Source organism: Cupressus sempervirens, chromosome 5 (assembly GCF_028749045.1).
Source record: "Cupressus sempervirens isolate cs-2001-9-10 chromosome 5, ASM2874904v1, whole genome shotgun sequence".
NCBI classification, from domain to species: Eukaryota; Viridiplantae; Streptophyta; class Pinopsida; order Cupressales; family Cupressaceae; genus Cupressus; species Cupressus sempervirens.
Genome location: NC_143122.1, coordinates 788888128 through 788912418, shown reverse-complemented (window position 1 = coordinate 788912418; position 24291 = coordinate 788888128).

Genomic DNA, 24291 nt, shown 5'->3' with positions numbered 1-24291 from the left:
AAGAATTTTCTTGACTTCAACTAACTTGCTTGGCACCCACTAATGATCTTAATTTAAGCTCCGCATTCCACCTTGTTACAACTTCTTCCTCTAATGTTTCTAAGTGTGACCAACCTCTATATCTTTGAGTATGTTATCAATACATAATTTAACCATTTTCTTAATTGATCCTTTCACTTAATTACAACATCATAACTCAACCTTTCCCTTAGGTACTCTTGTTACATCTTGTTGATCAAATCATCTTCATCAATCAACTAAGTGCTAGTACTTGGATTTTATAAAAAAATATCATTCCTACAAATAGCAAGTTTGACATCAATGACAAAACAATGATTAAAAATATTCTTTTAACAATAATCTTCTTTCTTTTCAACAATCTCCCTCTTTGATCTTCAACAATGAGCTTTTAAATTAGATTTCCAACAGTTTTATGCTTATATTTTGGTAAAGTTGATTTGATGGTAACCTACAAGTTTAAGTGATTGTATGATCTAATGGATGCATGCATGATGAAATTTTTTTATGGATATAGATTCCCTAGGTTGTGAATGTATATGAGCAATGTTAGTATGCTAATAGAAACCAAATTTAAATAAAGCTTCTACAAACTAAACTAAATTTATAAACTTCAAGATAGACTAAGATGAGCTCTAGATTGAGAATATGAGCCATTAATGGACTCTCTCAATAAGAAGCTCTCTTGTTGAGTGGCTTTATCTAAATGGATAGGATGTATGCTCAATATGCTTCCAAAGGCTTCAATGGATGATTGTGGATTTTTGGTGTGGATAGATGGCTTTAGTATGGATTTGGCTCTCAAAATAGCATTATAACTTTAGTTCATGGATTATGTTATTTTGCAAAGGGGAAGGATCCAATTTATAAGAAAGAGGCTTGAGGGATTGAGGGCTAAGATGCAAGGATGGAAAAAAGCTCATGGAGGGCTTAGATTGCATGAGAAGGGAGCACATGGATTGTGCTTCCTTACAGTCAATCAAGGAGTGACACATGTCACATGGTGAGAGGATGGAGGAAAGGGGAAGAATGAGTCAACAAAAGAGGCTCAAGGGATAAAATCTTCATAAAGACCCTCATAATGACTTGTAAGAGCAATAAAAGGGCTTGTAAGAGTCATTTATGACCTAGTGGACTTCATAAAGTTTTATGGTTGAGATATTTTGAGGGTGATGAGAGCAATTTCAACTTGAACTTGATTAGGAAGGTTTTAAGCTTGTTTAGGCTTGTGCAAATGATTAGAGGATGGATTAGGATGGTTTAGGATTAGCTTAGGGATAGGCAAGTGGATGGCATTTAATGAGGGTGGGTGAAGGAGGAGATATTTGTTAACTTTGGCTTGGGTTAGTAAGTTTTAACCCATGTTTAGGGAATGTGACAAGGTTAGGAAGGGATTAGGATTAGGTTTAAAGACATCTTCTAGAAGAGTCTAGACTTTGGATGAGGATAAAGACTTGCTACAATAGTCTAAAATTTCCTAGGATGAGGATGAAGACTTTCTAGAAGAGTCTAGAACTTCTTAGGATGAGGATAAATTAGATTTTTAGGAAATAAATAAAGTTTTATTTATTTCAAGGGTTTGGGCTGAGGAGATATTTATTAAAACTTTTTTAATAAACATGAGGATTAATATTTAATCTTAATTAAATATTTTGAGTTGAGATTAGGGGTAGGAAATGATGGGATTAGCCTTTAATCAAAATTAAAGAAGGATTAGAAGATTTTGGAAGAGGTTATTGGTCATAAAGAAATTGGCCAAGTTTTGGGCAAAAAATAAATTTTTTATTTATTTTAGAATTTTTGGTCAATTTATTAATTAAATAATTAATAAATAAAGAAATAATTTTTTAAATAACATTTAAACATTTTAGGGAGGGATTCCTTAATTAAATATTTTTAATTAAGATAAAGGAATTTAATGACATAAAAATTAATTAATTAATTAATTACCTAATTAATTAATAAATGATGATGTCATCAGAGATTTTTTCAAAAAATAAAAATACTTTATTTTTTAAAGGATTTTTAGGTGTCTACATTTTGCCCCTCTTTGATGTGATGCCGCAAGTGGCATGGCATCAAAGATAAGAAAATAAGATGCCCAAGGCTAGAGTAGAAGAGGAGAGAATGAACTGTGAGATGCCCCCTCAAGAAGGCAGTGGGGAGAGAAAGCGAGGCTCAGTGGCTTCTTGAAAAATACAAGAATCTGGGATGAGCAAGGAGACTCAGATTGGATTAAGAGAAGAGGTTTAGTTAGCTCAAACTCTTACTATGGGAGAATGATAAAGGGAGAATCAGAGGCACAAGAGGAAGCAAGCTTACGATCTCAGGGATTGCAGAGGATGAAGGAGCGGAGCCCTATTAAAAAGAATCCAAGATAGGGAGATGGATGAGGGGATTATAAAGCTGATGCAATAGGATTTCAAAGAGTTAGATTGGCGGAAGATAGGTTTCGGAGATCCCTAGGACTAGGATTGTGGATCTTGAAAGATGAGGCTTGGTGGGTTGATTTGGATTGGTGGATCCCTAAGACTAGGATTGTGGATCCCTAAAGCTAAGAGTGATGAGTGATTCAAAGAGATACTGATGCATCAGCTAGGGTACGAGAGATGAATGCTGGATATGGATGGGGGATAATGGAGATGAAGGAAAACTATTGAAGCTTTTTGAGCGGGGGGATACTTCAAAGAGAAGTACCACCATGTAGTTGAGCACTAGATTTGCTATAGGACTTTGGTTAATTGCCAAGGTTACCAAGAACATCAAGGCCTTTTCACCGACCGTCCATAGGACTGACAAACTAACTCAAAACAAACACACAAGGATTGCCCCAGCATCACACATGAATCCTAGAGGAAGCAACGTGGAAACAACACTGGAGAACCCACAAGCAGAAAAGAAAAACAAACGAAAGACCTGATCAAGACCTTACGCTCTAATTGCCCCATTCGCAGCATACCATGATATGGAAGATCATGGCAACCTTGAGGAGGGAACAAGGAGATTGCTTGGAAAAGATACTTCAAGACCCAAAAGGGAAGATCCCAAATCAAAAGAAAGTGAAAATCCAAAAGATGGCCATTTGCCAACGAGATGGGTAGGACAAGGTACTAATGGGACATGAGGAAAGCTATATCCTGCAAGGACCTATCAGAGAGCACCGAAGCTGGTGGATTTTGATGAGTGATGCGTCTGGCAAGCTGAACTAAGAAAGATAACACTTTGGTGATAGGAAATGTAGCTAAAGGATGCGTTGGAATAGCTAACCAAGATGTGTGATGGGTGCAAGATGCTGATCAAGGACGAACTGACATGAACGCTGGATAGATACAATGGTACTAAGCTAAAGAGGATGTCCAAGCTGATGGACCAAGATATGTTACAAATGTACAAGTTTGTTAATGTTTTGGTTTTTGTGAGATGGATATGTTTGTGAGGGATGGGATGTCTATAATAGGCAATAGGTGGATAGGTAGATGGTTTGCGAAAAGCTTAAGTGAAAATGGGGTTTTGTGTGTTCACGTGATAGTATACAAGCTAGGATATAGGATTATTTATAGGCTGGAATATGGTACAAACCTTGGACAAGATTCAGATAGACAAGGTATGGTACAAGATTTACAAGGTATAATACAATCTTTGGTACAAGATTTACAAGCTATACAGGAGGTGTTTACAAGCTTCACCAGATTTTGGATATTTGGTTGGAACACCAAGGGAACAAGCAAGTGTGTCTTATGGGATGGTGGGTGAATGGATGAGGGATATGATAGTGATAGATAATGGATTAGTCTTTAGTACACAAGGTGCTTGAAATACCATGTTTTCACCAAGGTACCTATCCAAGGTGCTTGAATTGCCAAGCTTTCACCATTGGACGCTTATTTCTCTTTACTATTTTTTTCTTTTGTATTTTTCAAAAGCTGGGTATATCAAGGATCTTCAAGCATAGAACTTCTTGAGATGAATGGTGTAGTAGGATCATTCAAGAGTTATCCTTTTGGTGTAGATAGCTGATAAGCTCCAGAGCCAAAAGAAGAAGTGACAACATAAAGACCAAGCCATGTAGGTTCAAACTTGCCTTTCTTTTCTCGATCCACTTGGACTTTCATGTTTTCTTTGAGGACCATGTCACCTGGTTGAAAGTGTCATGGAAGCACCTTCTTGTTGAAATTTATTTTATGACGAGTTTGATAGACTGTGAGATGATCATAGGCTTGTTGTCGCTTCTCATCTAAGAGATCTAGCTGGGTGAGTCGAGCTACTCTATATTCTTCATCTGATATTTTCCCTTGCAAAGATATGCGCAAGGAGGGAAGTTCAACCTCTATAGGTAGTACCACTTTGGCAGCATAGACTAGGGAGTATGGAGTTGTTCCTGTGGATGTACGGAAGGAAGTTCGATAGGCCCATAGGGCTGGATTTATTTGTAGGTGCCAATCACGGCCGGAATCATTGACAACTTTCTTTAGAATTTTGTGGAGGGTTTTGTTAGTTGCCTCTGCCTGGCCGTTACCTTGTGGGAAATATGGGCTAGAAAAGCGATGATGGATGCAGAGCGAAGTGCATAATTCTTCCATGTTGAGATTTTCAAAGTTACCTCCATGGTCGGTGAAGATGGTGGATGGGATGCCGAAGTGGCAAATAATGTGGTACAAGATGAACTTGGAGACCTGAACTCCTGTAGCTAAGACTAGGGGGACTACTTCTATCCACTTAGTGAAATAGTCTATAGCTGTTATTATCCATTTATGTCCATCAGATGAGAGGGGTGTGATAGTTTCAACTAGATCAAGGCCCCAACAAGCGAAAGGCCAAGGTGGTGCAATAGGTTGTAGATCCTGTGCTGGAGTGTGCACATGATTTGTGTGCTATTAACATGGGAGACACTTTCTGACAAAGTCACAGGAGTCTTCTTCAATGGTAGGCCAATAGTAGCCTGCTCTAAGGATTTGTCACACTAGGACAATACCACTCATGTGGGCACCACAAAGTCTAGAGTGTACTTATTTTAACACCATCGCGGCCTCGTTTTGGTCTAAACATCGAGAGAGAGTATCGTGATAACCCTGATGATATAGGGTATTGGCTATGATAACATAGCGGGATGATTTTGGGATGAGGTTTTAGCGTTGGGTACGTGTGAGGTGAGGGGATATGATACCATTGTTAAGGTAAGCATGAATCTCATGGTACCAAGGGGATTGGGGACCAACCAAGATATAAACACGGTTTGAATCCTCATTCGCATAGGCGGGTGTGAGGAGCTGCTCCACTAAAAACTCATACTGTGTAGCTACTTGGGGAATTTCCAAGAGCGAGCCTATAGTAGCCATAGCATCTGCTGCTTTGTTCTGTATTCGAGGCACTTGTGTAAACTAAAGCTTTCTAAAATGTTGGGTTAGCTGATCAACTAGCTCTTTGTAGGGTAATAGCTTTTCATCTTTGGTTTGATATTCATTTAGGGCTTGCTTGATGATGAGCTGAGAATCGCCAAAGATTTGTAGCTCAACAATGTTCCATTCTGCAGCTATCTTTAATCCTGCTATGAGGGCCTCATATTCAGCTATATTGTTGGTGCTAGGCAATTGTAGCTTGAAGATTTTTGGAATGTAATTTCTTTGAGGTGCGACCAAAAATATTCTTGCCCCTGATCCATGAGATGTGTATGAGCCATCAAAATAAAGTTTCCATGGGGGTTGTTCTTCAATTAGATAGATATGCTCATCTGGAAATTCTATGATCAATGGATAAGCATCTATTAGAGGTGCATCAGCTAGGTGATCTGCTATAGCTTGCCCTTTGATTGCCTTTCTATCCACATACTGGATGTCAAATTCACTAAGGAGCATAACCCATTTGGCCAAACGGCCTATAAGTGCTGTTCTAGAGAGCATATACTTGAGAGGGTCAATCTTGGAGACTAGTTGGATGGTATGACTTAGCATGTAATGGCAAAGCTTTTGAGTTGAGAAAACAACTGCCAAACAAGCTTTTTCCATAGGAGTGTAATTGAGTTCATAACCAACTAGGGTTCTACTGATGTAGTAGATGGCTCTTTCTCTGTTGTAGTCATCAAGCTGTGCTAGAAGTGCCCCTAGAGCAGTAGGTGTTGCTGATATGTACAAAATCAGGGGATGACCAGAAACTGCTGGAACCAAGATAGGGGGATTGATGAGATACTGCTTGAGATGGTCGAAGTTGCGCTAACATAAAGGATCCCACTTGAAGTTCTCATCCTTCTTTAGTAAATGTGAAAATGGTGTACACTTATCTGCAAGCTGGGAGATGAAGCGCCGAACAGATTGGAGCTTTCCTTGAAAAGAGCGAAGTTGTTGCAGTGTCTGGGGAGGAGGCATGTCTAAGATAGCCTTGACCTTCTTGGGGTCAATCTCTATACCTCGTTTAGAAACTATGAAGCCTAGAAGCTTGCCAGATGTGACCCCAAAGACACATTTCTTGGGATTCAGCATGAGATGATATTTGGCTAACCTATCAAAGACTTTCTCCAGGTCAGCAAGATGATCCATGAAGGTATGAGAATTGACCAAGATATCATCCACATAATCCTCCAAAATGCTATGGATGAGATCATGAAAAATGGCTGTCATAGCTCTTTGATAGGTAGCCCAAGCATTCTTTAGGCCAAAAGGCATCATGTTGTAGCAAAAGGTTCCCCAAGGGGTAGTGAATGTTGTCTTATGCTGATCCTCTTCTGCAATCTTGATTTGATTATACCCAGAAAATCCATCCATGAGGGACAAAATTTCATGTCCAGCTGTAAGATCTACAATCATATCTATGTTGGGCAAGGGAAAATCATCTTTTGGACAAGATTTGTTAAGATCTCTAAAATCAGTGCAAATTCTGATGTCACCAGAAGGTTTAGTGATAGGGACCATGTTGGAGATCAACTCTGAGTAGTCAATAGGTCGGATAACCTTAGCAGCTAACATTCTTTCTAATTCAGCTTTGACCAATAATGCCACCTTGGGGTGCATTTTTCTAAGCTTTTGTCTGACGGGCTTGATCTTTGGATCAATTGCAAGATGATGAACTACAAGCTTTGGATCAAGTCCTGGCATGTCCTGATATGACCATGCAAATTGGCCAATGTTCTCTCTTAAGACCTCAAAGAGGAGGTCAGCTTGGTCTTGTGATAGGGATGCAGCAATGTGAACAAGTTTGGGGATTTCTGAAGAACCAATGTTGACTTCTCGAGTATCCTTAATTAGAATAGAAGACACCTCTGGTCGATTATCTTGAGGAGGCAATGCTAAATCCTCATGTTCTTCTTGTGGCTCTAGATTTTCTTGCTGAGGGGTTCTCTTCGTTGCCTTAGCTAGTCTCAGATTCACCTTAGTTCCAATTTTGGGTGTATCGGAACTAGGCTAGGGATTTTCTCCAAAATACCCCTTGGGATCTAGCTTGTAGATATAGGCAGAATCTGGCTTTGTTTTCTTGTGAGGAGTTTTAGCTCCCATGAATCTTAGAAGTGCCTCCTCTGATGTGAACTCATCGATGTGTATGACACTTGGTTGGTCCCAATCTATGAGTTGTGGATGGGCGAGTGGTAGGTCAATGAGGTGGATGGATAGTTCTTGGAGAACAGAGTCTCTGAGGGAGATTTGGTCTAGGATATCGTCGTAGGCTCTCTTTTCAACTTCCTCAGGAATGTCTTCAATTTTGACAAGGTTTTGGTGAATGTTCAAAAAAGCGTGACCATTCTCATTGGTGCCCCCAGTTGTGGGTATGCCAAAGCCAAGACCTGACTTCGATTCCCACTTGTGTGCGTCGATGGGGCACTGCATGCCTCTTTCTTCTGGTCCTAGACCACCACCTTGATAGTTCCATTTGTCAGTGATGAGCTTATGTTCTTGGGGATACTTTTCGCTAAAGTGATCAAGGTGTGCTTCATTTCTTTGAGGTGCATCCTTATGTAACCATTTGTTGATATCTGGAGTGAGCTCCTCATGAAGAGGGATTTTTGAGGATACAAAGGTTGTTGGGCCAAACTGTTTGTATTGAGGAGGTGGAATCTCCTTAGCTTTGTGATATGTCAGTCATCCATAGGCATGTGGATCAAGTGGGAGTGCCCCAACAACAAATGCATCTGACAGACTATACTCTCCACAACCTTTGTTATTGATCTTCACGGTAGACCGGGTAGAGGCGAGGATGGTTTCTGGGTCATTATAAGTGTGGGATGAGCTGGCGATGGATGTGCCGATATCAATTCTAGGGCAATGGTTTGTACATGAAGCTTCAACCACATTGCAGTAAGCAAAGGGTTTTGGATCGGCATGGATGGTTACCTCAGTGCCTTGATGCGGAAATTTGACGCACTGATGGTAAGTGGATGGAATGAATTTCATGGCATGAATCCATGGACGACCGAGGAGGATGTTAAATGGTAGGTTTAGATCAATAACATGGCAGAGTGTCTCTTGGATGATTGGTCCAACCTTGATTGGCAGCAAAATAGTTCCTTCTGTAGTTCTTTCCAAGTTGTCATAAGCTTTGATGGTGATAACCTCACTGATGATATCTGCCTTAGTATACCCAGCTTGTTTTATGAATTTTAGGGTGCAAATATTCAAGGCTGATCCATTATCTATCATTACTCTTTTCACAACAAAGTTGGATACCATGATGGCTATGCGAAGCAGAAGGGTGTGATCTGGCTCGACCACGGGTATGTCGATGGGTTTGAACGATAGGGCACATGAGGATGAGAGGTGTCCAACAAGATTACAAAAATTAGTAGCATTGATATTAGAAGGGAGATGGGATTCTATGAGAGCACTTTCAAGGATGTTCTTGTACACAGGACTAGTGCGAAGAAGGTCTAAAATGGAGATTTGGGCTGGCATGTTCCCAAGGTGTTCCAAGATATTGTACTAGTTTTTTGATGGAGTCGATGGTGTTGGTGTAATAGGTGGGCCTGCGATGTTAAATTGTGCTCTTCGAGTGGTGACTGAACACTCATTGTTTGGTCCTTGGATATTGATAACATTGATAGAAGGCTCTTTCTTGGATATACAACCTATAAGGCTACCATAGTCTATATAGGATGAAGTGTGGTCATTGTTCTTCCCATGCTGTTGGTTTGGCTGACGGTTGTTGGTGTTGTTGTTGTTGGTTTGGATAGGTGCTTTTCCAAGGTTTTGGTTGTGGTAAGGAGGAAAAGCATTTTGATAGATCTGTAAGCTTGCATTGGGAGAGGTTTGGGCACCAACAGTGATTTCCTTCCGATCAATGAGGTCCTGCACATAGTCTTTCAGTTTCATGGATCTAAGGGTAGTGTGACCTTTTACCCTATGAAATTTGTAGTACTCATTATCTTTGTACCATGTAGTTTTGGATTGGCTTGGGTCAATTTTCTGGGTAGGAGGAAATTTGATGAGGTTTTCCTTGATTAATTTCTCAAAAATGACATCCAATGGCTCACCAAGGGGTGTATAGTTTCTAGGTGTAGTTTGAAATCTAGGCTTTTGTCCTGTAGCTACATTGATGGCATTAGCTTGATTGCTAGACCCTTGGAAGTTGGGTCTTGGATTGTGGTTTTGATAGCTTTGGTTATTCTATTGTTGGTAGTTGATAGCTTGTTGATTGTTTGGTTGATATGGTAGGTTGGACTAGTTGTGAGAAGGACCAACAATATTCACATGTCTGGTGTCAGTGACACCATCTGTTGCAACGTGCTTGTTTTTGTTCCAATACCTAGACTTGTCATTGGAATGTGATTGATTTTGGTTGGCTTCCTTGTAAATCTTGACCACACCATCTTTAATGAGTCCTTGCTCAAGGATCATTCCTTTCTCTTTGATATCTTTGTAGGTCTGCAAACAGTTCATGGTCATGTGGTGAGCCAAGCTAGGATGGGCATTATCAATAAACATTTTCACCACATGGTGTTTTGGCAAGGTGCAAGATATGCGGGTGGTAAGGGTTTTCCATCTTTGCAGGTATTCAGCAAGGCTTTCTCCACCTCTTTGTTTGGTGTGGACAAGATCAACTATTGATAGCTCTATTTCAACAAGATGGGCATATTGGGCTACAAATGCCTCAGATAATTCAGCAAAGTTTTTAATTGTGCCATAGGGGATTCTATAAAACCATTCAAGAGCTGGTCCAACCAAGCTTTTGGGAAAAAGGCGCAAGAGGAAGACATCAGTGTATGCTACGTCTTGGTAGTGCATGTAAAATTCTTTGATATGTATGACAGGGTCTCCTTTTCCTCTGAATTTGCCAAATTTGGGTACCTCAAAGTGTTTGGGAAATGGTGTCATGGTAATGGCTCTATCAAATGGGTAAGGACACACATTCTCAAACTTGAATGTCTTCGAATCATTCCCTTCTTGGATGGCTTTCAGAGCTATCTTCATTTGCTCCCATTCTGAATTGATAGGTGATGGCTGGGGTGCCCCCAATGTAGGAGTGCCTTGAGGTAGGTATGTGCTAGATGGGACCACTGAATATGGATGGCTATGAGGGATTTTCTGATAGGGATTGTACATTGTTTGGGCAGTTGCATGGTGGATGACAGGTTGCTGAGGGGGAGGTAGCGCATATTGCTGCATGTTTTGCGAGGCTTGTTGTTGATATGGGATTTGAGGTTGGTATTGAGGAACATAAGCTGGCTGTGGGATAAATGGATTGCTTTGTGGAGGTAAGGTATAAGATGGTTAAGAGGCTTTGGGAAAGGATTGGGGGGCTTGTGGGGTTTGACCAATATATGTGGGTTGTGCCCCCATTTGGGATGGTATCTGCAAATAATTGGTGGTTGGCTGGGGTGGTGGATTACCTCCTAGAAGTGGCATTGAAAAGCAGTTGGTAATTGGAGGTAATGGATTAGTTGGTGGTGGAGGTGGTGGGAATTGAAAGCTTGGGAATGGAACTGATGGGGTTTGGTAGCTTTGTGGTTGGATTTGGAAGCTTGGTAGAGTGGTGGTAGGGGCTGGGGTCACTTGGGAGCTTGGTAGAAAATTGGTAGTAGCTTGTGGGATTTGATAGCTTTGTGGAGTGAGGGTAGTAGCTTGTAGATTTGTGGCTAATGGTATTGAGCTCCCAAGACCTAATGGAAATGATGAGATTGTGTTTTGGGCTGCAGTGAACAAGCTGGTGGTGATGAAAGGTTGATTACTTGGCCCCATGGGTGGCATCCCTGTTGTATATTGCTGAAGTTGGCCAAAGATGCTAGCACTGATTTGGGAGATGGGTGGATTTGGAAGGCTGGGTTGGGGAGCAGCAGCAGCAGCAATAGTGAAGGGGGTGAACGGTGAGCTATTTTGGGTAAAGGGGGTTTGGAGCGGAGAGGTATGAACCAAGGATGGAGTGGTGGTGGCTCGGTTGGCTTGCGGCATGGAGATTTCAACTTGGGTGGATGATGGTATGTTTGGGTCTGTTGGATCATATGGATTGGTTGGAGGCTCTTCTTTTGGCATATATTGAGGATAATTTGGATCATAAGAGCCTATGGGTGGTGGAAGCTGCCCAAACAATGGGTGAGATGGATCTGATAATGGAGGGGGTCTTCTAAAGTCAAAGGTTCCTACATTTTCCCTTCAAAAATTAGCCATGATTGTCTCTTTGTTCTTGTCTATAATGGCATTTACCAATACTACATTTCCTGGTTGGTTCATGAAAGCTTCAATGTCAGTACATGATGGCATAGCTTTCTCTGGGCTAAAGGATGGTTGAGTGCTCAAGGGGGGTGAGGCTGTTCGATCCAAATGATAGGGCTCCATTGTTTCTTTCTTTTTGGCTAAGCGAGTGATGGGTGGCATGAAAAATGCTCCTAGGGATGAGATGCAATAATATTTTTGATGGATGCAAAAGGGGGAAGGCTTCTCTATGCAAATGATTTCCTAGGTTAAGGCAAAGCTATATGAAAAAACCTAAGGAGGAATGGGTTGGAGATTCTAACTTCAAAGATATGTTGCCAAAGCACGAAAGGTCTGCTTTCCTATTTGCAAGCTTGGTGGTGATTATGTCAACTTAAGGATAGATTGATGATCCTTTAGGAAGAACATGAGTTTGACCACTTGTGGATCCCAACCTTTAGCTCAAGGTGATGAGGGATAACAAGTGACAAAGCTGGATTACCCTAGACAAAGCTCTGTCAAAGGGATAACCTTGGTGAGATTGATGGATTTGGAAGTTTTTAGGAGTGGCAAACTTTTGGCAAAAGTGACAACAATTTTGAAGGCTTGGATGTGAGGTTTTGATTGCTGGCTAGATGGTTTGATTCTAAATGAGATGGATGAGCTAATAATGCTTAAGGGGATAACCTAAGATGGCTGGATTTTCTACAAAGATGACTCTAAAGTGAAGCTTATCCAAGAAGATGTGGAGAAACAAGGGTGCCTAATCATAGAAATCATGCCTAGTTGGTAAGGCATAAGCAGGATTAACTCCTGGATGTTGGCTAAATTTGATGTTGTGCTCTAACCAGGCCTCTTGAAGTGCTTTGTCAGTAGCTTTTTCCTCTACTTTGTGGAGTTTGGCAATTCGTGGGCTTGGTGTTATTTCTTTTCTCTTGGCTGAAAGTTCTTGGTATGCTAGAGATGGTTTGAGTTTAACTTTGTGGAACTTCTGTTTGGGTTTGGGTTGCTCTAAGATCAATTCCTAAATCTTCTTAGCTTTGAGAGATCTTGGTTGTTTTGCTTCAACTCATTCAACTTCTGGAATAGGCAGTGACTACGCTAAGTATGCCCTAAGCTAGGATTGACCAAGTTTGGAAAACATTCATTCAACAAATAAAAGATCAAGCAATAGATAGAAACAACCAGATAGAAGTTTTTGATTCTCAGAAAGTGATACTTGCGCCAAGGAGTGTGTATGTTCTACAAATGTTTTGATCAGTCACCTCAAATACATTAACATCATAGATGGTTGTCTACAAGGCTGACAGTTGGTTTAGCTAAGGAGTCCTCGATATACCCAAGGTACATGAGGCCCAAATCTGTAGATGAGACCAAAAAGATGTCACACAGCCGAGAGGAGCGGTAACCCACTTCTCCTCTTTCACTTCTCAAGGGTATAAAGTTCCTTGAGGCTTAGCCTGAGTGAAAAAATCTTGATCCCAAGAGAGGTGTCTTTCGATTCACCTCTTGATTCTTATACTCCGCCAGAACACTGGAGTTGAGGTCATCCAAGGGCTGATGAAATCCCCAAGCAGGCCTCCTAAAAAGAAACAAGGTTTTGGATCCTAATCTTATGCACCCAAGATGGCCTCGAAAGACGACAAGGGGAGAGAAGACTTGGATGACCTTGGGCTAAAAAACATGCTTGTTCTTTTACCAACTGACTCTTATGTGTGCTAATCTAGACTTTGCAAGTACTCATGTTTAAGAGAAAATGTTCAATTCCAACTTGAAGCACCAACAAAAGTAAATCGATCAAAGAATGCAAACAATAAGAAGAGTTAGGGTCAACAAAAGCAAACTCGCACGCCCAGAGGCCCTTCACATCAAGTATCGATTAATTTTCTTTAAGGCATGCAAGATTGAGTGTGAGTTTGTTTTAAGCCCAAAACAAAAGTGTGTGAGATTCGATTTCAAGTGCGCGCTCGGAGGCTCTCCACGTCAGTTGTTGTTCAATTTTAGTGCCCAAACTTGAAGTGTGATTGATTTAATCTAGAGTTTTGATCATTTAATAATTTTGATAAAGATAAAGCAAACATTCAAAGACCAAGTGAGCGAGTTAGATTGTGGAACATTTAACACCTTTTTCAAGTAGACCCATCCCCATAAATGGTGCTGAGATTGCAACCAATGGTTAATATTTGATGGGTGATTAGAAAAGAGGTGAGTCCAAGGAACTACTCAAATTTATTTTTGCAAATTTGTATTTTAACTTAACAAGGTTTCTTAAATGTCCAAAAATCAAACTTTACCTAGATTGCATGTGGAAAAGAGATTTGTTTTGTTCAATTTTTAGAAGCTCCAAATGAAGTGTTTGATATTGCAATGGTTAAATGATCCTTGGAATTCAAGATTGGATTTATTTTTTTAATCATGCATTCAAGGAAAATTTTATTTTAATCCATGGCATTCAAGAGTGATCTTAGCAACATGCATTCAAAGACAAGTGGTTAAACATTCAAGTGTTTTCTTTTGAGCATTCAAGATTGAGATTTTGTGTGTTGTTTCAAGAACTTTGAATGGCTTTGTTTTAACCTTAGATCATTCAAGATTGTTTTGGACTCAAAAGTGAAAATGACTCTTTGGACTTTGGTTTTCATTCAAGATTTTGTGTTCTAGTTTGCATATTTTAAGCCCAAAAATGATATTCCTAGATTGTTTTGATGCATGAAAAACCTAAGAAACATTCAAGATTTTGCAATAAGACATTTGTTTGGAACAAATAACAAAGCTTTTAGGAAAATTTTTAGCAACCATTTAGGACTCTTAGTTTTCATGAGATTTTTTAAAAGAACTTTAGTGTGCACTTAGTGTTGATTTTGAACCTTTTGAAATGGAAACTTGAAGTTCTTTTTAAATTCCCAAAAATGAAGTGTTCCTAATTTTGCATGAATGCATCTAAAACCTTGATGTTGCAAGGATGCAAATGATTAGATTGGTTTAGTTTCACTTGTTAAAAGATTTTTTCTTTTTTGCAAATTTTTAATTTTTCAATGGATTTAAGTATGATTTGGGGGTTCATTTTAAGCACTAAAAAGAAGTGTGTATGATTTTGCTTCCTTAAAAAAAAAAATGGCCAAGATCTCCCACAAGAAGAAGAAGAAGAAGTAGATGGAATAAGAAGAATATAGACAAGAAGAGGAAGAAGAATTCCAAGTGCTTTGTCCACCTATAAGCTTGAAAAATCTACAAATACTATGAGATAGACTATGAGTTCCTTTGTCTTCTTCATGCTCATGTGGATCTACAAAACCAAATTATACAATCCTACTAATCACAAAAACAAGAAAAATTAGCCAAAATCAGCAAATGATATACAAAACTTGACTAAAAAAGATAATGAAGATGACCCATGCGAGGTCCCACCGGGCATGCCAAAATGTATATGAGCAATGTTAGTATGCTAATAGAAACTAAATTTAAATAAAGCTTCTACAAACTAAACAAAATTCATAAACTTTAAGATAGATTAATATGAGCTCTCAATTGAGAATATGAGCCATTAATGGACTCTCTCAATAAGAAGCTCTCTTGTTGAGTGGCTTTATCTAAATGGATAGGATGTATGCTCAATATGCTTCCAAAGGCTTCAATGGATGATTGTGGATTTTTGGTGTGGACAGATGGCTTTAGTATGGATTTGGCTCTCAAAATAGCATTATAACTTTACTTCATGGATTGTGTTATTTTGCAAAGGGGAAGGATCCAATTTATAGGCAAGAGGCTTGAGGGATTGAGGGCTAAGATGCAAGGATGGGAAAAAGCTCATGGAGGGCTCAGATTGCATGAGAAGGGAGCACATGGATTGTGCTTCCTTATAGCCAATCCAGGAGTGACATTTGTCACATGGTGAGAGGATGGAGGAAAGGGGAAGGATGAGTCAACAAAGGAGGCTCAAGGGATAAAATATTCATAAAGACCCTCATAATGACTTGTAAGAGCAATACAAGGGCTTGTAAGAGTCATTTATGACCTAGTGGACTTCATAAAGTTTTATGGTTGAGATATTTTGAGGGTGATGAGAGAAATTTCGACTTGGAATTGATTAGGAAGGTTTTAAGCTTGTTTAGGCTTGTGCAAATGATTAGAGGATGGATTAGGATGGTTTAGGATTAGCTTAGGGATAGGCAAGTGGATGGCATTTAATGAGGGTGGGTGAAAGAGGAGATATTTGTTAACTTTGGCTTGGGTTAGTAAGTTTTAACCCATGTTTAGGGAATGTGACAAGGTTAGGAAGGGATTAGGACTAGGTTTAAAGACATCTTCTAGAAGAGTCTAGACTTTGAATGAGGATAAAGACTTTCTAGAATAGTCTAGAATTTCCTAGGATGAGGATGAAGACTTTCTAGAAGAGACTAGAACTTCTTAGGATGAGGATAAATTAGATTTTTTGAAAATAAATAAAGTTTTATTTATTTCAAGGGTTTGGGTTGAGGAGATATTTATTAAAAAATTTTTAATAAACATGAGGATTAATATTTAATCTTAATTAAATATTTTGAGTTGAGATTAGGGGTAGGAAATGATGGAATTTGCCTTTAATCGAAATTAAAGAAGGATTAGAAGATTTCGGAAGAGGGTATTGGTCATAAGGAAATTGGCCAAGTTTTGGGCAAAAAATAATTTTTTTATTTATTTTAAGATTTTTGGTCAATTTATTAATTAAATAATTAATAAATAAGGAAATAATGTTTAAATAAGATTTAAACATTTTAGGGAGGGATTCCTTAATTAAATATTTTTAATTAAGATAAAGGGATTTAATGGCATAAAAATTAATTAATTAATTAATTAATAAATGATGATGTCATCAGGGATTTTTTCAAAAAATAAAAATACTTTATTTTTTAAAGGATTTTTAGGTGTCTACATTTTGCCCCTCTTTGATGTGATGCCGCAAGTGGCATGGCATCAAAGATAAGAAAATAAGATGCCCAAGGCTAGAGCAGAAGAGGAGAGAATGAACTGTGAGATGCCCCCTCAAGAAGGCAGTGGGGAGAGAAAGCGAGGCTCAGTGGCTTCTTGAAAAATACAAGAATATGGGATGAGCAAGGAGACTCAGATTGGATTAAGAGAAGAGGTTTAGTTAGCTCAAACTCTTACTATGGGAGAATGATAAAGGGAGAATCAGAGGCACAAGAGGAAGCAAGCTTATGATCTCAGGGATTGCAGAGGATGAAGGAGCGGAGCCCTATTAAAAAGAATCCAAGATAGGGAGATGGATGAGGGGATTATAAAGCTGATGCAACAGGATTTCAAAGAGTTAGATTGGCGGAAGATAGGTTTCGGAGATCCCTAGGACTAGGATTGTGGATCTCGAAAGATGAGGCTTGGTGGGTTGATTTGGATTGGTGGATCCCTAAGACTAGGATTGTGGATCCCTAAAGCTAAGAGTGATGAGTTATTCAAAGAGATACTGATGCATCAGCTAGGGTAGGAGAGACGAATGCTGAATATGGATGGGGGATAATGGAGATGAAGGAAAACCATTGAAGCTTTTTGAGCAGGGGGATACTTCAAAGAGAAGTACCACCATGTAGTTGAGCACTAGATTTTCTATAGGACTATTGGTTAATTGCCAAGGTTATCAAGAACATCAAGGCCTTTTCACCAACCATCTAGAGGACTGACAAACTAACTCAAAAAAAACACACAAGGATTGCCCCAGCATCACACATGAATCCTAGAGGAAGTAGCGTGGAAACGACACTGGAGAACCCACAAGCAGAAAAGAAAAAAAAATGAAAGACCTGATCAAGACCTTACGCTCTAATTGCCCCATTCACAGCATACCATGATATGGAAGATCATGGCAACCTTGAGGAGGGAACAAGGAGATTGCTTGGAAAAGATACTTCAAGACCCAAAAGGGAAGATCCCAAATCAAAAGAAAGTGAAAATCCAAAAGAGATCCGTTTGCCAACAAGATGGGTAGGACAAGGTACAAACGGACCAAGATCAGACATGAGGAAAGCTATATCCTGCAAGGACCTATTGGAGAGCACCAAAGCTGGTGGATTTGGATGAGTGATGCGTCTGGCAAGCTGAACTAAGAAAGATAACACTTTGGTGATAGGAAATCTAGCTAAAGGATGCGTTGGAATAGCTAACCAAGATGTGTGATGGGTGCAAGATGCTGATCAAGGACGAACTGACACGAACACTGGATAGATACAATGGTACTAAGCTAAAGAGGATGTACAAGCTAATGGACCAAGATATGTTACAAATGTAAAAGTTTGTTCATGTTTTGATTTTTGTGAGATGGAAATGTTTGTGAGGGATGGGATGTCTATAATAGGTGATAGGTGGATAGGTAGATGGTTTGCGAAAAGCTTAAGTGAAAATGGGGTTTTGTGTGTGCACATGATAGTATACAAGCTAGGATATAGGATTATTTATAGGCTGGAATATGGTACAAACCTTGGACAAGATTCATATAGACAAGGTATGGTACAAGATTTACAAGGTATAATACAAGCTTTGGTACAAGATTTACAAGCTGTACAGGAGGTATTTACAAGCTTCACCAGATTTTGGATATTTGGTTGGAACACCAAGGGAACAAGCAAGTGTGTCTTATGGGATGGTGGGTGAATGGATGAGGGATAGGATAGTGATAGATAATGGATTAGTATTTAGTACACAAGGTGCCTGAATTACTAGGTTTTCACCAAGGTACCTATCCAAGGTGCTTGAATTGCCAAGTTTTCACCATTGGATGCTTATTTCTCTTTACTATTTTTTTCTTTTGTATTTTTTAAAAGCTGTGTATACCAAGGATCTTCAAGCATAGAACTTCTTGAGATGAATGATGTTAGTAGGATCATTCAAGAGTTCTCCTTCTAGTGTAGATAGCTGATAAGCTCCGGAGCCAAAAGAAGCAGTGACAACATAAGGACCAAGCCATGTAGGTTCAAACTTGTCTTTCTTTTCTCGATCTACTTGGACTTTCATGTTTTCTTTGAGGACCATGTCACCTGGTTGAAAGTGTCGTGGAAGCACCTTCTTGTTGAAATTTATTTTGAGATGAGTTTGATAGACTGTGAGATGATCATAGGCTTGTTGTCGCTTCTCATCTAAGAGATCTAGCTGGGTGAGTCGAGCTACTCTATATTCTTCATCTGATATTTTCCCTTGCAAAGATATGCACAAGGAGGGAAGTTCAACCTCTATAGGTAGTACCGCTTCAACACCATAGACTAGGGAGTATGGAGTTGTGCATGTGGATGTATGGAAGGATGTTCGATAGGCCCATAGGGCTAGATTTATTTGTAGGTGCCAAGCACGACCGAAATCATTGACAACTTTCTTTAGAATTTTCAGGAGGGTTTTGTTAGTTGCCTTTACCTGGCCGTTACCTTGTGGGAAATATGGGCTAGAAAAGTGGTGATGGATGCAGAGGGAAGTGCATAATTCTTCCATGTTGAGATTTTCAAAGTTACTTCTGTGGTCGGTGAAGATGGTGGATGGGATGCCGAAGCGGCAAACAATGTGGTACAAGATGAACTTGGAGACCTGAACTCCTATAGCTGAGACTAGGGGGACTACTTACACCCATTTAGTGAAATAGTCTGTAGCTGTTATTATCCATTTATGTCCATTAGATGAGAGGGGTGTGATAGTTCCAACTAGATCAAGGCCCCAACAAGCGAAAGGCCAAGATGGTGCAATAGGCTGTAGATCCTGTGCTGGAGCATGCACAAGATTTGCATGCTGCTGACATGGGAGACACTTTCTGACAAAGTCATAGGAGTCTTCTTCAATGGTAGGCCAATAGTAGCGTGCTCTAAGGATTTTTCGCGCTAGGACAATACCACTCGTGTGGGCACCACAAATTCCAGAGTGTACTTCCTTTAACACCATCGCAACCTCATTTTGGTCTAAACATCGAGAGAGAGTATCGTGATAACCCCGACGATATAGTGTATTGGCTATGATAACATAGCGAGATGATTTTTGGATGAGGTTCTGGCATTGGGTACGTGTGAGGTGAGGGGATATGATACCATCGTTAAGGTAAGCGTGAATCTCATGGTAGCAAGGGGATTGGGGACCAACCAAGATACAAACACGATTTGAATCCTCATTCGCATAGGCGGGTGTGAGGAGCTGCTCCACTAAAAACTCATATTGTGTAGCTACTTGGGGAATTTCTAAGAGCGAGCCTATAGTATCCATAGCATCTGCTGCTTTGTTCTATATTAGAGGCACTTGTGTAAACTGAAGCTTTGTAAAATGTTGGGTTAGCTGATCAACTAGCTCTTTGTAGGGTAATAGCTTTTCATCTTTGGTTTGATATTCATTTAGGGCTTGCTTGATGATGAGCTGAGAATCCCCAAAGATTTGTAGCTCAACAATTTTAAGGTACTAGAAAAAATAAATCAAGATGTTAGAAAGAGAGATACCCAAGCTTAATAGAGATAATTTTCCTACATGGAAAGGTCTAACGAAGCTACACCTAGGATGTCTTGGAGATCATGCACAATCTACCATTGTTGTTGAGCACATTGATCCTATTGTAGTACTAATTGCTGAAGATCTGAAAAAGAAGAAAGAACATGTAACTAGGGAATGTTGGAGATTGCCTCTACCCTAAGTTATATCAAGTTTGATAATATTAAGGGTTGTGATAGTGCAAAGAAAATGTGGGATGCTCTACACACTATCTATGGAGGTGACAAAAATGTTCAAAGAGCCAAATCTAAAAGTCTTAGAGGTAATTTTGGTGATATAAGAAAGCAAGAAGGTGAGAATATTACTTAATATTTCTCTAAGATAAAAGATGTTGCTAATGTAATAAGAGGAGCTACTAGTAATATAGATGATGAGACTATACTAAGAAATTTTTTGAGAACATTGTTTCCCATTTATGCTATTAGAGTTTCTGCAATACAAGAACTGAGATGTATACTAGGGACCAATCTGACTCTTGAAGATTTGGTAGGTAATCTCATTGATGTTGAGCTATCTAATTTTGATAACTACAAACCTAACAATGTTGAATCTACTTTCAAAGTTAAGCTATCATTGAAGGAACCTAATGAGGAGAAGAAGAAAAAGTTAAAATATGTGACCAGTGATAGTGATATAGATGAGGAAGATGTAGATCAACTTGAAGCACTACTAGTAAAGAGATTTAATAGAGGTAAAGACAAGTTCAAAGGTAAGTTACCTATCATGTGTTTTAATTGTAATGAGATTGGTCATAGTGCTGCTAGATGTCTATAGAAAAAGAACTGCATAGTTGGATACAAGTACAAAAGTAGAAGAGATGAAGATAAAAAAGATTACAAAGACAAAGGCAAGAATTCTTGCTACACTGGTGAAGAGGAAAAAAAAGATGGATTTGATGATCATGATGATGAAGTGTTGTATGATGCAATGAAGGATGAATCTGATGAGGATGAGGCAACTAAACTAGTGTCTTGTGTGAACAAGAATGATAGATGGATCATTGAAAATGAGTGTTCACATCATATGACTGGAGATAAAAGTAAGCTCATTACCTTGAATTATTATGATGGAAATAGTGTAGGGTTTGGTAATGATGCACTTTGTCTGATCAAAAGAAAAGGTTCTATCAAACTCATAGAAAAGATTTTATGTGATAGTGCTCATAATGTTGAAGGACTTAACTATAATTTTTTGAGTGTGTCACAACTAAATAATTCAGGTTGTAAGGTTGAGTTCGAAAACAAGATTGCTAAGATATATGATACTAATGGAAAACTTATTGGAAAAGGTGATCAAACTAGAGGTAATCTATTCTACCTTGATCTAGAGGATGCTACTTGTTTAATAATAGAATTTGATGATGTGTGGCTATGGTACAAGAGGTTATTTCATGTTAATTTTGATAACTTGTTTAGTATTAGTAACATGAAAAGAGTAAGAGGTTTTCCTAAGTTGAAGAAACCTGACAATATAATTTGCAAACAATGTCAGTTAGGCAAATCATAAAGTCAAGTTTTAAGAGTAAGACTCATACCTCCAAAGGATTATTAGAGATTCTTTATACTAACTTGTGTGGAACAGTTGAAGTGCAAAGCTACAAAAGAGATAAGTACATTATGCTACTTGTTGATGATTATTCTATAATGATGATAGTTATGTTTCTAAAACAAAAATGTGATATTTTCCAAATGTTTAAGTGGTACTAAGCAAGAGTTGAGAAAGAAATAGGTAAAAGTATGAAATGTTTGAGATTTGACAAAGGAGGAGAATTTACATAAAATGAGTTTGAGACATTTTTTTAATGATAGAGGAATCAAAAGATAGACATTTGCTTCTAGGATCTCTCCACAAAATGAAATTGCTAAGAGGAGGAACAGATCTATAATGGACTATGCCAAGACACTCATGATGGAGAAAAATATTGCTTTGAAATAATAGAGAGAAGCTATAAGTATAGTTGTCTATACCTTGAACTGTGTGCAAGTCGAGAAAGATACTCATTCAACACCTTTTGAACTATGGTATGGATACTCACCCAATATAAAATATTTTAAGGTATTTGAAAGTAAGAGTTATATTCTCATGGATTTTAGGAATGGTAAATTAGATGTAAATTGTGAACAAGGTATATTCCTTAGTTATTCCACAAGAAGTAAAGATTATAAGTGTTTAAATACTGACACTAACAAAGTTTTGGAAACTACAAACGTGAAATTTGATGAATATATAAAAGTACATGAGGCTAAACCTATGAAGGAAATAGAAGAATAAAAATCATATGTATCCTTTTGTGATGTTATCCTACTAATTAAGATGTTGTAAATCAAGTTGTAAACCAACAACAATTTTTAGTGACTACCAAGTCACATACTATAAATGTCAAGTTACATTCAGGAACCAAGCTACATTTAGGTGTCGAGTTACAGAATGAAGTTGAGGCATATTCTAATTCTAAGATTAGTGTACATGAAAGAGATGTTGAACTACTTGATAGAAATGTACATAGTGATTTAGAAGTTGAGAGACCATGTGAAGAAACCAAAGTAGAACCAAGATTTTCTAAGTATGTTAAGAGACATCAACCTATTGCACAAATAATTGGTGATAATGATGCTAGAACAATGACAAGAAATAGGTTGAAAAATGATACATGTTTACTGAGAATGTAAGAGCCTAAAATACTGAAAGATGCCTTAGAAGATGTGGACTAGAGTAAAGCCATGGAAGAAGAGATTGAAAAAATTGAGAAAAATGAGACATGGACTCTAGTTCCTAGACCAAAAGACAAAAATGTGATTGGCACCAAGTGGGTATATTGAAACAAGTTAAATGAAAATGGTGAAGTCACAAGGAACAAGGCAAGATTAGTTTGTAAAGCATATGCACAAGAAGAAGGGATAGACTATTGAGAACCATTTGCTCCTATTGTAAGCTTGGAAGGAGTAAGAACTCTACTTGCTTACTTTGCATGCAAAGGTTTCAAAGTTTACCAAATGGATGTTAAGTCTACATTTTTGAATCATATATTTGAGGATGAATTTTTTTAAGAACATCCAGAAGGATTTGTTAATATTGACAATAGAAACATTGTATGTAGACTACACAAATCTTGGTATGGTTTGAAGCAAGTATCAAGAGCATGGTATGAAAGGCTTCATAATTATCTTGTGGAGATTGGATTTGAGAGGACTAATGATAACAACAATTTGTACTTGAAGATAGAGAATGAAAAAGGTATTTTACTATATAATATTTTTTTTGATGATATCATATTTAGAGGTAAAGATACTTTATGTAAGGTTTTTTCAAATTAAATAAAGAAAGAATTTGAGATGTCCATGTTTGGAGAGATCAAGTTCTTTGTGGGTTTTCAAGTACATCAGATGAAATATGGTATATACATCACTCAATTAAAGTATGTAAAAGAGATATTAGAAACTTTTGGATTGGAGGATTCCAAGCTAGTAAGCACACTTATGGTGATAGGACATAAATTGTTAAAGAATGATGATTCAATTGAGATGAATCAAGCATTACATAGGTCTATGATTGTCAAATTACAATATGTAGTACACAATAGACCTAATATTGCATTATATTTTGGGATAGTTGCAAGATTATCTACTAATCCTAGGGAGAATCATTTGATGGTAGTTAAGAGAATTATGAGATATCTAAAAAAAAAAAGAAAACTATGGTCTATACTATAAGAAAAATGAGAAATTTGAATTGAGAGCCTGCACTACTACTAATTGGGTTATAAATATTGATGATAGAAAGAGAAATAGTGGAGGAGCATTTTTCTTAGGTAAAAGGTTGGTTATAAAGACTAGTAAGAAACAAAACTGCATCTCTCAATCTACTGTTGAAGTTGAATATTTTGCTTCTATAGTAAATTGTACAAACATTGTATGGATCAAATAGCTACTCAAAGGTATGAACAAGTAAATCATTTAACCTATGATAATCTATTCTAATAATACAAGTGCTATAAATATATCAAAGAACTATATGATGCATACAAAGACTTGACACATTGCAATCAAGTATCATTACTTGAGAGAGTTAGTTCAAGATAAAGAGGTGAAGATGGAATATGTTAACACAGAAGAGCTAATAGTTAATATCTTCACAAAAGTATTACCTAAGGATGCTCATGAGTATCTAA